The sequence below is a fragment of the Gambusia affinis genome, linkage group LG22 (genome assembly GCF_019740435.1).
Source record: "Gambusia affinis linkage group LG22, SWU_Gaff_1.0, whole genome shotgun sequence".
NCBI classification, from domain to species: domain Eukaryota; kingdom Metazoa; phylum Chordata; class Actinopteri; order Cyprinodontiformes; family Poeciliidae; genus Gambusia; species Gambusia affinis.
Genome location: NC_057889.1, coordinates 8,528,475 through 8,547,095, shown reverse-complemented (window position 1 = coordinate 8,547,095; position 18,621 = coordinate 8,528,475). Strand labels below are relative to the sequence as shown.

General features: G+C 36.6%; 1 protein-coding gene across 2 annotated transcripts in view; it reads right to left on the bottom strand.

Moving 5' to 3' along the window:
• LOC122825793 (glutamate receptor ionotropic, kainate 2-like) overlaps nucleotides 1-18,621 on the bottom strand; it is an 81,724-nt gene that overhangs the window by 61,922 nt on the left and 1,181 nt on the right. The window lies entirely within an intron of this gene.

Below are 18,621 nucleotides of genomic sequence, written 5' to 3'. Positions count from 1 at the left end.
TTTAACAATTGTGAGTTGATTTGCAAAATGCAGCTCTGACCCTTTAGAAGTATTCCTAAATTGTTAGTCTTAAAGTGATAAAGAAATCTATGAATGTCTGCCCGCTGCCTCCTCTAGACAGATAACTGTGATGGTTTACTTTATAGACACTTCAGGTTGTGGCAGACAATGAAGGACAATGGGAGAGAAATACTAATCAATTCAACATTTAAGATTGAGGTTGTTTATCAAATAATTTAATAAATGTGTTGCTGGCATGCTGTACTGAAAGCATTACATTAAATAAAGTAAAACATACAAATGAATAAAAGCCAGTGACCAGGGTATCGCTTACATTCAATGTTGCACCAAGAATCAAACAGTTGCAACATTTATGAAATGCTAAAAACTAAGGGCGATGCTGTCAGTAAATCAATGTCTGAAATTGATCAGTTGAAGGGCAAATGATACAGTCTGAAAACTAAACATGTCATGATCCGACTATACCTTGTTTAGCTTGTTGGGGAGTGTTTCCTCCAGAACAGAATTAATCCTGCCAACCTAAAGCCTCTTGACATTAGAGTGGACTGTCACCTGCCACTCCTGGACGCTAAGCCTCAGGCTGACTCACACACTTGACGGTGCAAGTGTGAACACACATGAGCACGCATAGCAATGATTGAGACTAAACAAATCTGTCGGATAAGAAACGACTGAGTCTAGGGGAAATGTGACTGATGTGGGAATTTAGAGTGCACGCCTGCAGCATTCAGGGATACCTGCGTTCCGCTGCACTCTGTGTAATGATTAGCTTGTTCGTTGCCACAAGATCAATTTCATCAATCTCTTATAATGAGCACATACACAATCCTCAATTAGAAATGGTTGCCATGGCCATGGTTCCTGACCCGGCTCCAAGTAGGAAACCTGTGATCGTGTAACATGTATTAATTCTCAGCTTTGGCAACAGATGTGCTAATTTCCTAGGCTCTTTCAGTTCATAATAACGTGCCAGCTCCCTCCTCAAAATATGTGCTAATTTGCAAATACTCTTTGTGGATGTGCTAAACTACCAGCTGACATTTTGTGTGCTAATTTGTCAAGCAGGGACCCCTTTTTTGTACTAATTGAGCCAAACTGTGAGTACACACTTCCACAGGCCTTGAATTGCTGAATTCCTAAATGACTTCTGTGTGCTGGTGGTTTCCAAGCCCTCCACAGCTCTCAAATTGCAAATGTGACTGAAAAGAAACCCTATCTGCTGTGAAATAAGATGCATGTGCTAAGAGCACATGCTTGGCGAAGGGAACAGGCGGACACACATAGATTTCACAGAAATATGAGGCTGCTCTCGAGATTAGATGAGCTCTTTAAAGTCAAAATGTTATGATGTCACCGCGGCATCATCAGAACACAAATAGAAATTTATGGTCACTGCAGGAGTTCAACAAAGAATGCAATATGTGCAGTTGTTAATTTTCATAAAAATGCATAGAAATGTTACAAAATGTAATTTATCTTTGTGGGCGTTGCTTTGTAGATGCACTCAGCCTATATATCTGCATACATTTTACTAAGAGGACACTATGCTTAAATAATTGCTTAGACTAATATTGTTAGAGGAAAAACAGTTTTCTACTTTAATAAGGATGTATTGCCAATATCGCATGGCCTCTGATTGTAGACTAAGCACGTAATTATTTGTTTTAAAGTATTAAAATAATACCAAAAAAAAATGGTTTCTGCAAAAGCCTAAAAAAAATATCATAAACTGTTTGACTTAAATTAAAAGAAAACTGGCCCTCACCATGTAAAGTGTGCCTTTCAGACACATACAAACATCTATGACAAGGACAACCGAGCATTGGTGACGATTTGTTTTCAAAAGCACAGTTGGTTTAAAAATTGTCTCATAACCAACTTCTCACAAATTTCTATGCATTTCACTTCTACACATTCTCATTTTATCTCCATTTGGTATCCAGGTACTCATGGATTTTTTTAAACTGTAGTCAAGTATTTTAATGAATTAGAATAAATTATAAAAATGTTCAAATGTCATGCATAATTTAAAAAAATTTTTAAAACTTTGTTTTCAAAATTGCATTGATCTAATCTACGCCAAGTGACAAACAAAATATTGCCTATAGATCCCCCATCAGGTAAAAATAATTATAAGCGGTAGTTTCATTGTGCAATGGTAGATACATTCAAATACCTAACATTTTGTTGCCAAGAATATCAGGTAAACTGGAATGGTAAAAAAATAATGAATGGATTAAATGACCAAAAACCTAACAATATCACAATAGTACTCTTGCAAAGAATTGCCAAAAATTAAAGAAATTAACTAAAACCAACTTTTATGTTGGTATTTCTGTTTATGCAAGCAGATTAGCATTAGAACTGCAGCAAAGCAAGCTGCTAAAACATAATAAATATGCAGTTCAAAACACTTATTAACATTTATAGCTGTAGTATTTAAGTTTTATAAAGAATATGTTTATAAAATGGGCTAAGATTCACATGTGGGCTCTGACTGGTTGTTTTTAGTTTGGGAGTACTGCAAGAAAGTAGAGAAGTTTGTGTTTGTTTGTTTTTCCACAAATTATGTCTCATACCAAACTGTCTCCACACAGTGACAGTTTTAACAAATATGTAAAAAAATCTATATATATTTTTTTTTTATAAAAGTGACATACTGCAACTTTAAAGGGATCAACAATTAGTTGCAACAATTGCCTTTATTTGAGAAATATGTATTTCAGATGTAAAAACAATAAACTGTTCGGTTTATTTTTTTAAATTTTAATAAACTATTGTCATAGGGAAGTCACCATGTTGTTCAAGATGCAATGCATGCTGGGTAAATTATAATTACTGGGTTTGATTGGCTAGCTCCATCCAGCCAAAACAGCAATTAAGCCTTTTCAATTTGAAACAGAGCGCATTGAAATTGATGGGAATGTAGAAATCACAAGAGGTAATAAAGATGAGGCGGACCAAACGGAGGAAGAAGCAGCTGGCAAAAAATAGATGGTGTTTGTGCTGCTGTTGCCACATTCAGCTTCATGAATGAAACAATGAACGATACGTACCTCTGATCGGACTGTGTGATCCGGTAAGTAGTCCTGTAAGTAGCTCTGTGTCAAGTCTGGTCTTTGGTCTGTAACTCTTGCTTAGAGTCTGGTCTTCACATTCAGAACACCGTCTCCCCACTTTATTCCCTTTTGTTGCTTAGCTCTCACTCTTTGAGAGGCTCCGCCGAACGGAGTCTGCTCACGACGGAACGTTTCGATTACGTAGTTGGCAGTCTCGTAGCCAACTACGTGCGACGATATCGGATCATACCATTATGTGAAAGCAGAGAGGGGGAATGACAGAACTGTTAGGTGAGTCCATCTCCTGAGGAGAATGTGTCGCAAAACCCATAAATATAACTGCAACCTGTAAAAGATAAGCAGCATCTGGCTGACGATCTAAGTTTATTATGTAATAATAAATAATTATTATTATGGGTGTGTTTGGTAGATTTGCTTGCGGAATCAGTATTTACTTTTAATAAGCTGAAAAACAGATTCCAAATAAATTAACCATTTGCTTTTGTTAAAAATTACAAGTGATCAAAATATTATACAAAAGTGAGAATGTCTGCTAACAGAACAAATACATGGGATTAAAGAATCGTAAGGCTTCTCATTAAAGAACATTGGATGCAAAAGGTTTTATCGTGGAAAGCATTCCTAGTTGCCAAGTTATGTTAATATATGGGCCTGCAGATGATAATAATTTAAGAGCCATTTGGGAGCTGAAAAAGCCGGCTCTTCTGTGGGAGCCGAGACACAAGAACCAGCTCTCTGAAAAGAGCTGAAATTTCCATTAAAAAATGGCAACCTCCATGTGTGAAAGATAATGTTTTGAAGTAATTGTGAGTTTTGACATATCACAAACAGCAATTTTTAAGTTAATACAAAAATTACAACACATTTAGGCCAACGTGTTCAACTAATTGTGGATCCGCTTGGGATACAAAGACATTTTGGAAGTATTTTGATCAATCTTTACAAATAGATATTTCTTAAATATGTTTATTGTTGCTACTAGCTGCATAAAAAGTCCAAGTAAGGCTGCTGCAGTCACTGTTGCATACTCCACATCAAGGAAAGACCCTATTGGCTGTCCTGCTAGATGCTAGATGCTAGAAGTCACTGAATGTGAATCCAGGCAGTAGAAAAAATAAATATCAAGTGATTAAAAATACTCTGAAAATATTTAACCCTACAACTGAACTTTATAAAATTATTTATGTGCAGTAAAGACTTTGCCTGAACCTATGCAGATTTTAATCAAAAGACAGTGGCACACACCGAGGAGGAGGTGAATCCGTGACTGTGTGAATCAAAAGCAGGGATTTATTTATGCTCAACAAAAAAAATAAAATAAATAAAAAATACGTGCTACATCAAAATTTATATTTATATTACATTTGCAATATGAAACAGAATAAAGTGGTTCTCCTGTCTGTTCTCAGTGAGGGCTGTGTTTGCTGCTTGACAAGGCTGCTTTCAGACTGACCACCATAAGTGCTTGGGAGGTGGAAGGGAATCGCGGCAGCACTTATTGCTTGCTGTAACTCCAGTACAATCAGTGCTTTCACGTGTTTCTGTCAAAAAGTCTCCAATAACACAATAATGGAAGGTAGAACATTATGAGCTTTTCAAAACCCACTCAAAACGACCAATCATGTCTTACATAAACTCCTCCCCCCCAGCCAATCAGCTCTCACAAGCTCCTCCCATAACAGAAACGACAAGGCAGAATGCCAATGACATTTCTAGGGTTTATGTATGCAGTGTTACAAAGTGATAAAACAAATGTGTGGCAGAAAACCTTGTAAATCTCATTTATTATTATTATTTCGAGATACACCAATCATTCAAATGATTTTAAACCCCTGGTTATATTGTTGCTTTGTGAATTAACTTGACTGACTCTGCAAAAGTAAATGGAAAAAAAAAAAGATCTAACTACTGTGCAAGGAAATTTATTGCAAATACTCAACATCTATAATAGGTTTCACAGTGTAATAAACACAGAGTTAATCTCATCAAAAAGAGTATTTTTATGGTCAATATTGTTTGGTAAACGTGCACCATTATTCAATAAATGTCTTGCTTAAAAAATAAAACCCATTTCATACAAAAAAGGACAATTGTTCCAGAGAAACACACAGAGCAAAAAAAAAAAAAAAAAATCCCAGACAGTGGCTCTAATCTAACAGAAAAGAGAAACAACAACACGGTTCCGGTTGGTGGCATAATGCAGCAGTGCCTCAGGAAAATCAGTCAAGCCTCAATAAATATTTCCTCTCTGTTGTTTTTCCACAGGGCACTTCAGAAATCTTGTCTCCATATCTGACATATGGAAGGGGTTTCATTTCTGCATGTCTTTTTCAATTGCCCAAACATTTTATGATAGAACATTAAATCTAGAAGGCATCGCTATGGAAACGGGAAGTTTTTATATGCAACAACCTCAGTCATCTTACACCATAATAAATAACACTGCAAATGTGTGTTCAGCAATAATATATAAACGTGGCATTAAAGTTTGATGAACTTTTTATTTCAAATGTGGGATGAAATGTTTTGTTTTAAAAAATGAAGAGGGCTCAGTAAACATGCATTTGTTTGGACAAAGTAAGTTTAAGAACCTTGAAGCTTTCACACTTTTTACATCACTTCATGATAAAGATACGTATTCCCTAAGCTGCAGTCTTATGATATGGTTCAAGTAAATATAAACCTCAGAACTGTAGTCAAAGGGTTTTGCTGTGAGAAGAAAATATGTGCATTGGCTCTAATGTACAGCCCATTGGGAGCGAGAAAGAACTCTTATTTAATAGAATGCTTCCGACGGCTTCATGCCTCACTCGTTCCTGTCGTTTCTCTGTCTGTACCTCATCTTTTTCAATCCTTCATCATAACACACACACCAACCAGCGTTCTCAGGCAAGAGCACATCACAGGGTGGCCTCTGCAGGTGACAGATGGCAACCTCACAGCGCTGCTCACTGTAAACTGAGTTTTAATCAAGCCTAAGCACATGTGAGAGATGCTAATTATCCACTGCAGGCTAGAAGAGTCCAACCTGGAGAATACTGTGACTATGCATGTGCATCGCTGGTTCATTATCACTTTCCCCTGATGCGATAAAATCACCATTATTGGCATTGCAGATGAGAAGCGTGAGGCAGGATGGACTGTCTGGTGCATCCCAGGATGCAAAGACCCTGGAGCACCATCGCTCAGCAAAATAAATATGGATAAGGACTCTGCTAACAGTGATCCTGCAGTCTTAAAACAAACCCTCGCGAAGTTAAGCAAGGGGAGCTCAAGCTGTCTCTATGCCATGAAAAAGTAGAATCTCCAGGCACATTTTTCCTACAGGATGACAGAATAAATTTGCAATAAGAAGTTTCTAATAAATATGATGTTTAACAGACCTTGACATGAAGCTGAAAAGTTCAAATTATGCTGTTGCAATTAGGCCAAAGCAAATTATATAGGACTCTATTGTACTCTTTGCTCCCTTTGTTACTCCTGTTCTCATTCTCTGTTCTCCTGCACATTAAAATGGCCCTGTATTACACTCTCTTTGTAATTTGGATCAAAATGTCTGTAAAATTAGACTTTCTTCCATGTAGAGGGGTAGATGTTATCTCCCTTTAGAGCCAAAGGTCAAGAATTAATTCAGAAGGCAGCTCTTTAATTCTCACAGCAGGATTTTTACAGGGTGAGAAGGTTTTGTTAATCGGTTTAGTATAATCTTTAATCTTCATATGTATATGGATCCGTTCAATCATCAGTTTTCATATAGGTAATGAACATAGGGTGGACATTTTTTTATATACTCCAGATGTAGCATCTAAAACACAACGTGCCCCATGAATATTAGACATTAGTATATAAATGCGCAAAATTAAAACTGTGACTGAGAGATTTAATTTAAACGGTACTTGTATTATTTATCAAAGGTACAGCGCCCTTCAAAATAAGTTACATCCTTTTAATCATTTCACATTTTGAATGTGAAACTTCACATCAAGCTTTAATTTATTTGCTATGAATTTTGGAGGTAGACCAGCACATAGACAACTCATTGATATATGAAAGGAATATTCTACATGGTTTTCAAAAAATGTTAACAAAAGCAGAAAAATGTTCCATTTATATTGAGCCCCATCAATCATTACTTTGTAGAACCAGTTTTGGAGTTCATTCATTTTTGTCTCTGTGCTCCACCAGGTCCGTTAACCAGTTTCAGGACCCGACCAGAACCCCTAAGTGTAAATTACTTTGAGAAATAATTAGATTTGGTTATATATAAATGTCCATTGTTTAATGCCCAGAAATGATCAAATGTTACAAGCTATACATATCATACAAATGGAACAGTTTCAGAGTTACATTCACCATCCAGTGCTGGGCCACACTTAGCTCACCTCATGGATGGAACCAAGTGAGGCAAAGACTATAGCGCAAGTTTAGCTTTTTATTCTTTTCTGCAATCTGCCAGAGACAAGACTTGTCTAATTAGTTTGTTTATGTATGATTGACAGCAGACACACATAAATATGGTCATGTAAGCTGCAGCGTGTGCGTGTAAGCAGTTAAAAGAGGCTAAAAGAGATAGAGGAAAAGACAGAATCTATCACACATCTTATACTGCAGTTATATTGGTAAATTTTGTTAAAATGGTTCCTTGCAAAATTACTGATGCTCAATAAAATTCAATGGAGATCAGCCTTCCCCTCTGGGTTGAAAAAAGCACACCCACAGTATGATGCTGCACTATTATGTTTATAGCAGGGATTAGGTGTTCAAGGTGAAGCAAAAGGATTTGCTTTATGACTCAAAATAGGGAGACTTCTGAGGGTAAATGATACTGAATGAAAATTTAAAAATATTTCTACAGCATAATGCTCTCTTTGTGTTAGTCTACCATACAAAATTCCAGTGCAATATATTAAAGTTTGTGATTGTACTAAATGTTCAAATGTATTAAGAAGTCTGAGGTCTTCATCGATGAACTGTGTGCACTGGAGAAGCAGTATTAAGACAAATATCATCTTTGTACACAAAGATTTGCATATTCAAATGTGTTTTAGATGTATCGTCAATGTAATCCTTATGCAAAACTTGCAGTTTATATGTATTCTTTTCTTTAGGATTTGAAGGGACCACAAAAAAAAGACAAAAAATCAAAGTCTACACTGTGCATGTCAAAAGAGGATTTATGCCGTTGTCTTTGAGCACACTAAGACCAGAGGACAGACAGGAGCACGGCTTGATTGAAAAAAAGAGGGAGAATAAAGTAGGGGACGGACAAGGAGACAAGCCGCAAAGCCAAAGGGAGCGAAAGGACAGTGAAGGACAAATGGATAGAAATGGCCATAAAAAAATAGTAAAGGAGACATGATTTTGATGCCGAAAGTGCACCATGTCGTCAGACTGTCTCGTCTCAACCTGTCAGATGGTTTTAGAAAACAACAAGCTTCCACTTATTATGTTGAAACTAGGAAAGGAGAAGCAGACGTATGGCAGCTGAAAGGAGGAAAATTATGAACTGTAGAGGCAGGGAAAGAAAAGGGAAACGTGGAAAGATGGGTGGGTGGGGCCCCCAAAAAAATGGATTAGCGAAGGAAACGAAGAAGGAAGAATTGAGAATAAAAGAGGTCACTAGAGGCAGATAAAAGACACTCAATTAAAGCCCTGAATGGATGGCCCATTAGACCTGAACAGACACCTGCCCCCTCCCTCTCTCCGCGTTCGTTCTGCCGCAGGGCAGGAAAATGTCAGCTTCTGGTCTGGGTTCATCATCCTCCCATGTTGTTCAGAAGCTAGCTCATGATCAGAGCTGCAGGTACACTTTTGCTGCAAAGGTGTGTCAATTTTTCCTCACTTGTTCTACAAACACACAAGCAATTGAACAGCAGCAGAGAGAGTGAGAATAAAGAGAGAGGCCTGCAGAGTGACTCTTGCAAAGAAAATAGCCAGAGGCAGACGAATGAAAAGAACAGACCAAATAATGAAGCCCCTCAAAAAAGTGTGCTCACTTTGTTCTCTGTAAACAAGGATCATTGAGGGTAAGGGTAAGAGAGACAATGAAGATGAAATTGGAAGAAAATCAAAAAAGGTTTGTTTTAATCTTTCTCCTGACCTTCTGTCTGCAATATCTCACTATTTTTGACATTTAGTCACACCTTGACAGGCAGAAAATTTGAAGTCTTTTGTCATGTTGAAAAAAAGGCCAAGTCTCTGTACATATATCTGATAGGTGGCTATGTAAAGAAAACAGTGCTGGTGGGTTGTATTAAGTTTGATCAAAATCCTTTGTGAAATACGAAATAAGTCTGACCAAGTTTATTTTTACTCTGCAGTAATGCTGTTTATGGAAGAAAGAAAATAGCAACAAGATTTCACTTTTTAAAATTTCTGACAAACAAGCCCCACAATGCAATGACAATGACAGCAAAAACACAGTTGAGAATAAGCATAGCAACATGTGTAGGAGGAGAAATACATGTTTGTTATAAGTGGAACATTTCCCATGTAAAGTGTATATTTCACATGTTACTACACAGCTTAAGCAAGCGTGAAATGTGGGGAAATATTTCACATGTGAACGGTTTTTACCATGTGTTTCATACTTTACTAACATGGTGTACTTATCACATGGAAAAACTCCAACACAAAATAATTTAAATGTGGCAAACATGGGAAGGCTTTGCCTTGTGGCTGAAATGTTGCCATACATTTCTGCATGTAAGACATGGAAATATTTATGGATATATTTCACACATAGGTGGTATTCCTATAAGCCCTTAATATGCTGGCAAATAGTACCATTTACAGATGTTAAAGACATGTTTTACTTGTAACTACATTTCCTCATGATAGGAGATGGGTAAATGTGTGGAAGGTTTTCTCAGGTGATTTATGGCCGTTACTACACAGTACATTTCTGCATGCAAAATCTATTTATAAAAACATTTAACACACAGCAGTCTTGTCATTTTAGAAAAACACAAAGTTCAAACAAAAATATGGAGATAAATAAATAACGTCAAAGCTTTATCAAACTGTTAAGCTTTCCACATAGATATAATTGGAATCGTCTCTAAAGGTTGCATTAAGTGTTTAAAAAACAATTTTTTTTCTTTTTATATTTCTACTCTCCCATCTCAATCCACTAATTACTTTGAGACAAAAACACTGGAGAGCAAAACATAACTTCTCAAAGAGAAACAAATGAAAATACAAAAAAACACAAAAAACTTTGAACGGGGGAGACATTCTGCATAGCCCTGGTGTGTTGTAGACAAAGGTGCACCACGGTGATTCAAAGAAAATGATTTTAAGTAAATCCAGCCTGAATATGTGCACCCACAGAGCACGTTTCTCTCTGTGTCCTTGGTTCACACAGAGAAATGTTCTCACCTCCAACGGGCTTTTTCTGTCAATCGAAGCCTGAATTCTGTCCTCTATCCTTTAGACTGTTGCGCCACTCCTCTTCAAAGACCTTTATTCAGCTGGAAAGTGATAACCCAACCTGATCAGGGTCTAACATCATAGCAAAGAGAGCCAGAGGGCTTTCTGTAATCGATTGACTTCAGAATCCCGCACAGTTTGGACGTCAGAGATTTCATTTGTGGTGCATGTGGCTTCAGGTTTGTTTACTCTGGCTGTGTGCTTGGAATAAACATGTTGATGTCTTGGTTTACAGGAAGCATTTATTCGTACACAGGTGTGGTGTGTGTATATGTATATATCTATATATCTAGATGTATACATATAAACTTGTAAAAATGTATATACAATCACAAAGGGGGGATAAATAATTGATGCACATTCATAACACCATGAGGTAAATGGTTATGAAGTCAAATGCATTAGCCTAATTGAGTTCAATCTCGCAAATACAGAGTAAGCATCCACTCTTGAACCTATTGCTACTGTAGCGTTTCAGAACTGAAAGATGGTTAACTACGATTGTACCTTCTCAAGAAACTAGTCACAGTTGCCTAAAGCAGCCGGAGTTACTGCAAAAGGTTTTTTTGTTTTTTTTATTAGATTATTAAAAAAATTAATTAAGGATTAATCATTTTCCATCTTCAAATTTCAATATATTTCTAGATTGTTGTATGAGATAGATTGATCGAGATAGATTGAAGAATTTTTTTTTAATCTTTCACACAAAAAAAGCATCTAAAAATGTGATAAGCCTTTGTGTTCTTACCCTGCACTCAATAGTTTGCAGAACCACCTTTCACAGCAATTACAGATCCTTTGTGATATATTTCAACCAGTTTTGCACATCTAGAGAGTCAGCTTTTTTTCCCATTCCTTGCAAAACAGCTCATTCTCCATCACATCAAATAGAGTGTGGCAGTGTTTTGCAATTTTGAAGTCTGACCACAGATTCTTAATTGAATTTCCTTCTGGACTTTGACCGGTCCATCCTAACGCATGAATATGCTTTGATCACTCTTGATTTTTCTTTATGTTTTGGGCTCTCTTGTTGGAAGCACTGCAATTATATGACTAAAGTCTTCTACAATTTCACAACTGTAATATTTAGGAGCAACAAAATACATTGGGTTTTGGACAGTTTAACTTAAGATATGTTTTTTTTCATATGAGATTTTGCATAGATTTGTCCAGGTACTTAATGTGTGTTTTTTTTTTTTTTTTTTTTTTTTTTTTTTTAAATATAGAGCTGAACGTGGTAGCTGTTAACTACCAAATAGACAAACAACACTTGGACAAAATGTGATGTCTCTAAAAGGCTGTAAATCTTAGAACAATTTAACAGGAGGTTAGTAGTTTTCAGGCTACACTTTTAAGGCTCATGTTAAACATTATCTAACACTGATTAATGCTCTCCTTGCCATTTTAGGTAGGTTGCCACATTTTGGTGAGTCTAATGTTGTGCCATACCTTTTCCAGTTTTGAGTGATGCGTGTAACTGTGCTACTTGAGGTGTTCAAAGAATGGAGTACTGCTTTAGCTAACACTGCTTTAAGCTTCTCACAAAAACTGTTTGTTCTTTGGTTTTTGTGATCCAGTATTTTTTTTATTAACGTAACCTAAAAAAAAAAAAAACATAAGGCATTCGCAAAACAGCCATATTTATGCTGCGGTGGGCCCTGTTTATTCATTCAGTGACCTCTGAAAGCAGTTAATTGCATTCTTTATCTGTGGTATGAGAGAAAAGGGAGCTGAATGCAAATTTACATTACATCGTTTGATTTTTATTAGAACATTAAGAACAGCTGAAAGTGAAAGAAATCAGATAACTGTACATTTTATCTTGATTAGAAACTGCAGGAAAATGAGATTACCGTACTTCATAAATTGTCAATCATTCACGGAGAAATTTATTCCTGGCGCAATTACACACACTTGCAGTACACATCTACGTTTGCTTTTCTTATGTTTGTTTACCTTTTTTCTTTCCCACAGATGGGAACCCGTGATACATGAAAGACGGTGGCATCTGGGACTTTGCATTGCTTATTTGTTTTTCGCTGCCTGATTCTTTCCCTACTTTTTTCATTGTTCTCCTTAGCAGCTTTTCGATTTGTATTGATTTCCACCATTTTACAGTTGGTCGAATCACACAGCTAATAAAGGCTAATAAAAACACATCCCCAGCTTAATTTTTCAAAGCAGCCACAAGGACATTATTGTTACCGACGCGTTTCTCTTCTGTTAAAGTCTTCTCATCTGTATCTGTAGTCGCAGGCAAATTTGCAGCTCTCTTAATACGATTCCGCTGACATTTATTCAGAGATGCAGTGCATGACTCCTGGCCTCCCACCACATTTCCACAGCAAACTCCTCTCTCCTTTTCTGTCTCTCCTCACGAAAAGCCATAAGAAAACGGCAATAACGGACCAGAACTGAGAGTGGGCTGAGAGTGGACTGCTCTGAGGCAAACTAATCTATCTTTACTCTGTATCTGCTGGCCTCAACACGCACTGTTTTTCTTTTCACTCACACTCTACAGCCCCTCTCCCCCTTCCCAACCCAACTCTTTGTTTTTGTTTTTTTGTTGTTGTTTTTTTCACACCCTTCCATGACATCAATATTTGCCACCATTTCCCTTTGAGGAACAGTGAGAAGGACAGTTCTGCATGCATTAAAAAATGCTCACACACAATGACAACAAAAGAAAAAAAGTCTTCCATACCAGTGCTCTCAGCTCTGACCTTCAGTTAGCTTTAAGCGGGACAAACACGCAGTAAGGCACCCATCTCAAGGGACAGTTCAGAGAACAATTGCACATGTAACCCTTAACCTTAGCACTGGAATTCATGAGCGATGATGACAATGAGTGAAAGGCTGTGAAAAGTGAAATCCAACACAAGAGTGAAGCCAACTCAAGGGAGAAGCACATGTCTCGTGTGTATTCTATTTGATATGCAAAAAAAATGGCTGTTATGCTGCAGACAAGGTCAATCAGCTAAAGCCACCTCCTATGTAAATAATCTTTTAAAATGACACTGGTAAATCTGCGAAAATGGCTTATGTTTTAGCGCAGCAAGAAAACTAATTTCATACCTCACGGATATTTGCCATTTCAAAACGGTAACAATCTGCACCCTAGAATTAATCAGCGTCGAGGTTTTTTGTAGCCGAGGCATGACAGCGAGACCTTCAAAGAGTCGGGACTGTAAACATGTTTTAGAAATCCATCTAGATAGTTCTCTGCTTCGAGTCCACGTGTGGTGCTGCATGCTAATGTGAGACAGATCTCCTCTTTGTTCTTGAAACCCACAGTGGGTATTTTTAAACCATGGAAATCATTTGCCAGCAGAGATAGTTTCACATTTCTATAAGCCACAGCGAGGCCAAGTGACACATGAATATTTTAAGCAGCTTTGTGCGTATTTAAATGGGTTCGCTGTGAACATGCTGGCAGCAGGCCAGGGCGCTGGGTGTTATCCATAATTCTTACAATCCCGAACTGAACTCCAGCCTGCCGATACTCCAGACTGGCAGAAACCAAAAGCAAATAAAGTCAATTAGTGATCAGCTCCTCTTGAATTTGTTCCCACCACTCTTTCTCACCCTCAGCATTTAACCTCGCCACAACTCAGTTCACAGGATGGAGCCTCTTTATAATTAGAAATGCAATAAGAGATCCCATATCATGGTGGAGACATTATGAGGGAGGTCAGAAATAAAAAAAAACACCTTCTCTTTTCACCAGAGGGGATTTTTGTCTTTTGGCAGTTGACTGAAAGAAAATAATTGATTTTTTTTTTTCCTTTCTTCAAAATGAAAAATAATGATTGCATTTCTTTCTGAAAGTTATCCAGCATATGTCTACACTGAGAAAATGTAAACAGAACGGGTGGAGAAAGAAAGAGCATTTATGAGTCAACAATGATTTCACCAGCAACTGACAGCCCAGAGACAAATTGGTTTTGCCAATGCTGTTTGCAGATGGTAGCGATAATACTATCACTCAGCGTCACAGTCACTGGCAAGCTGAGGGCCATATATATAAAGAAAATGTGACATTTTTGGATATGTTTCCTCCATGTTACAATTAAAAGAAATGAGAATCAGGAGAACTCAGCAGTATCTGGTAACACCAAATATGTTGATGTGTGAATAGAATAGAATAGAATTTTATGTGACCCTCACTTTTAAAATTTCTTGGCAGTGAATTAATAGTCAATCAATACATTGATTTTATTTATAAACCACACTTCATACTGAAATCAGCTCAACATGCTGTACAGAATTATAAACAATAAAGTAAACTAGAAACATTTAGAGACGCATTATGTTGTGCTATAATTTACAAAGTTAAAACTATGCAGGAATGCACGTAAAATGTATGTCAAAAACTGTGCAACTCTATGAGATTCAAAAGACTTTCCATATACAAATTGGCTATGCACAAATAATTGGTCTTTTTTTCCAAATAATTTAAAGAATATGGCTGTTGCAAACTTTACTTGAAACCTGAAATACCTTTTTTTCAAAGTAATTTTATATATGAAGTTTGATAATTGCTACACATAAAAAACATAAGTAATTCTGCCAGGAAGAGTGATAAAAGAGCAACAAAGCTGCAGTTTAGCTTGCAGATTAATCCAGTGCACATTTTTGTTCAGCTGCCTGTGTGAGTAAAAAGTGGAATTTCTGATTGTGGTGACTGCTCAGGTTGAAAGTAATATTTTTTTCTGGATCCATAAGACCCTTAGCAGCTCTGCAAAGTGTTACTTGGTGGGTGTGAGTCTGTCAAAGAGAAAAACTACTCTTACCGGGTGTTTGGTTAAATCTTCTGTAAACCCTTTGCACACTAAGCATCTTCCACGTTTTAAATGGCAAACATTAAACACAAAAATCTAATTCGGTGGGGGAATAAACTCTGCTACCTCGCCTGTAGCTGGTGGCCCCCCAAAAAAAGCATTTCTCTTTTTTTTTTCTATTTCTTTTTCATTTTCCTCTGACACTTGTCACTCTACCCTGGTGAGCCCGATGGTGTGAATACAAAAGCCTGACTGGGCTGCGGTGCTACTGTATAGTGTGTAAAGGTTTCAGTCTGACAAGAGAACAGCAGTTCCACAATGCGAGCTGCCTGTCTGGACAGAATGTAGCAAGGGGGCAAGGAAGGAAACAAGCAGACTCGGGGGAGCTGACCTCCTCGTTCAGCCGGCCTCTTGCAGGAGCAGCTGGGATTATCCTGCCGAGTAAGCACATCTTGCAGTACAAGAAAAGGCTCTGGAAATGACTCCTGCTTCACCTGAGGGTTTTCTTTGTTGAATTTCTTCTCATTCTGACATGTACATTTTAGGTTTTCCAATTGAATTCTTCATACACACATAGGCAAATAACGCCATTCTCCTCCTAGCATTAGATAATGAACCAGTAAGCACGAACGTCATGTTTTTTTGTTTTTTTTTTATTAAAAAAGAAACAAAATGTGACTGAATGCACTGTTCAGCATGTGTCTCTGTCCCTGGTCCTGAACAGAAGCTTTAGTTGTTTTTTTGTTTTTTTTATTCCTTTCAGAACCATAGACAGAGACAAGCTAAGGGTTCTGCTCAATTTCAGCCGTGTTAAATGCAACTAGTTGAGGGGGAAAGAAATCAAGCATGAGCTTTTACCTTAGAGCAAAAGATCGCAATGGCATGAATAATATCTTATCTTGCCTGGTCATGTCTATGTCACAACTGATGCCAAATGGCCTGCAGATTTTTTTTTTTTTTTTTAATGCTTAGCAGAGGCGACAAGTTCAGCACAGCAGGTACAGATAAAAATATTGTGAATTTAAATTGAGTATTTAAAACATGTTTTGTAAATTGAATCATAAATAATACCTTAAATCTAACCACACTACATTGTTATAGTAACTACCTTAAATGTACCTTATAATTTGATTTTGTGCTGAAGTTGCTGGCTTGCTCAACCCTTGTTTATTGTCTGGTGTCTCAGAGAATAATAATAATAATAATAATAATAATAATAATAATAATAATAATAATAATAATAATAATAATAATAATAAGCCTCAGAGAATAATAATAATAAGCCTGATATAGGTCTATTGTTTGTCATCATCAATGAATACTAACTCAACAGAGCTTACTATGACAATTGTGTTTAAGAAACTTTCTGAGTTGGAGCAAATTTCAGCTAGCATTGAGTTTTGCTAGCTAATGTTGCAACAGTGCTAATGTCAAACTTGCTAACAATATGGGTTTCTTAGTCCTGAGGTTACCATAGCTGAAAATTTTTAGGTCTTAGCTGTGGTTGTCAGAGAAAATGCTTCCATGCTGTCCTATTAGACTATGCATTAAATCTGTATTAGTCGTTTCAGTAATATTTTAGTCATAAAAAATTATTTCTTGTTTTTTTCTTGGAAACATGGAAAACAACTCACATAGCTTTGTGACAGAAACATTCCTTTCCTTATAACATGCATTAATGACTACACCCAGAGAACTGTATCATTATTAATCAGTTGTCCACTGATGAAACTGTTAGAATTAAACAAATATGTGCCGTACATGTTGGTTGTTTGTTTTTTTTTCAATAGATTTTAATCAGTGTATCTAAGTAGAAATCAAGTTTGCAACAAAATAAATGTGTTAAATTCCAACATTGTTTAAAAAATATATTTAATAAATTAGTTAAATAGTTATTTTTTAATTTAGTTTGTTCTTACCATAATAAGATGAAACAAAAACACAAGAACTCATTAGCAGAAAAGAAAAAGTAAAGAAAGTTGTCAAACTAAAGTTCACTTTAGCATTAGCGCTATTAGAAAACCAATTGAAGTTGGAAAACAACTTAATTTTCTTCTTCCAAACTTTATAAAGTTGTATCCATTTTTGAAAGATTCCATATAAACATGTCAGCCTTATTATTTTCTGATACACAAGACAAATGACAATAGCAATCAACTAAACCAACAGCTTTAGCTAAGTTGAGATCTGAATGTTTGGATAGAATTTATTACCAATATAAGGTAGTCAATATAATCACCCTTACACAATACTTTTTAAAAGTAATATGTAAGCTGAGCATATAAATTATTTGTATGGTTTATGATTAATATCCCCCCAAATGTATTTTTGTAGTGTTTGGTCATTCTGAGAATATGGGTTTAAATGTATATTAAGAAGGAAAAAAAAACAATTTTGGGTTGAGTTATGGTTAAATAGATTTAAATACCGTGTATTGGTGTTTATTAGCTGGGTATGGTGGGATTTTTGGACTTTCTTCTGATTGATAAAATATAAACTTGAAGCACAGAATAGAATAATTAAAAACGAATTTAATTAAATTAATTAATATTTGTTTGTAGAATTTAACCACTTAGTTTAACTATGTACTAAAAATGAACAGTTTTTACTCAGAAATAGTAATTAAAATATACCCAAAAAGGATTTATGCAATATATTACACCAATTGTATTAGCAAAATTCTATGTATGGTTTGGTTTGAACGGTAACTACAAGTCTCTTTTAAGCGTAACATTCTTGATTTGGCCATTTCCCACCCCCACACACACACTTTATCAATGTACTGTACAAATCAAGCGTAACATTCCTGATTTGGCTAATTTTTTCCACTTAATCTCCAGTCGACGGACTGTTTGAAAACGATCTTAAATAAATGCCAGAGTTGATGCCGGGCGTCTGTTAGGCAATTGTGAGACTGGAAGCCACTCAATGGAAAGAAAATGCAGCAGGAAGAAGAGCACTTTCCGTTGCCATAGCGGCGGCAATCGTGGACATCGCCTGACTCTTAAGCAGGACCCCCCACGGGGAGTGTGGATGAGAATATTAGGGAGTCTGTTGTCAACACTTGATGACATCCGCTTTCTGAGCAACAATGATGTGTTTTCCGTAAATACGGAGACTGGATGGAGAGGCAAGAAGCCCTCTCCATCTCCATCCTGAGAGATGAGGATCTAATTAGGCACCAGGAGAAGTCTGGAGAGGTCTGATTTCGGCTGCTTTACGCGCACATGCGTTATGTTGAAGTTACGAGCCGATAAATACAAAAGTGGCGACTGCAGCCAACATTTAATACTTGCTTGTCAGTTTTT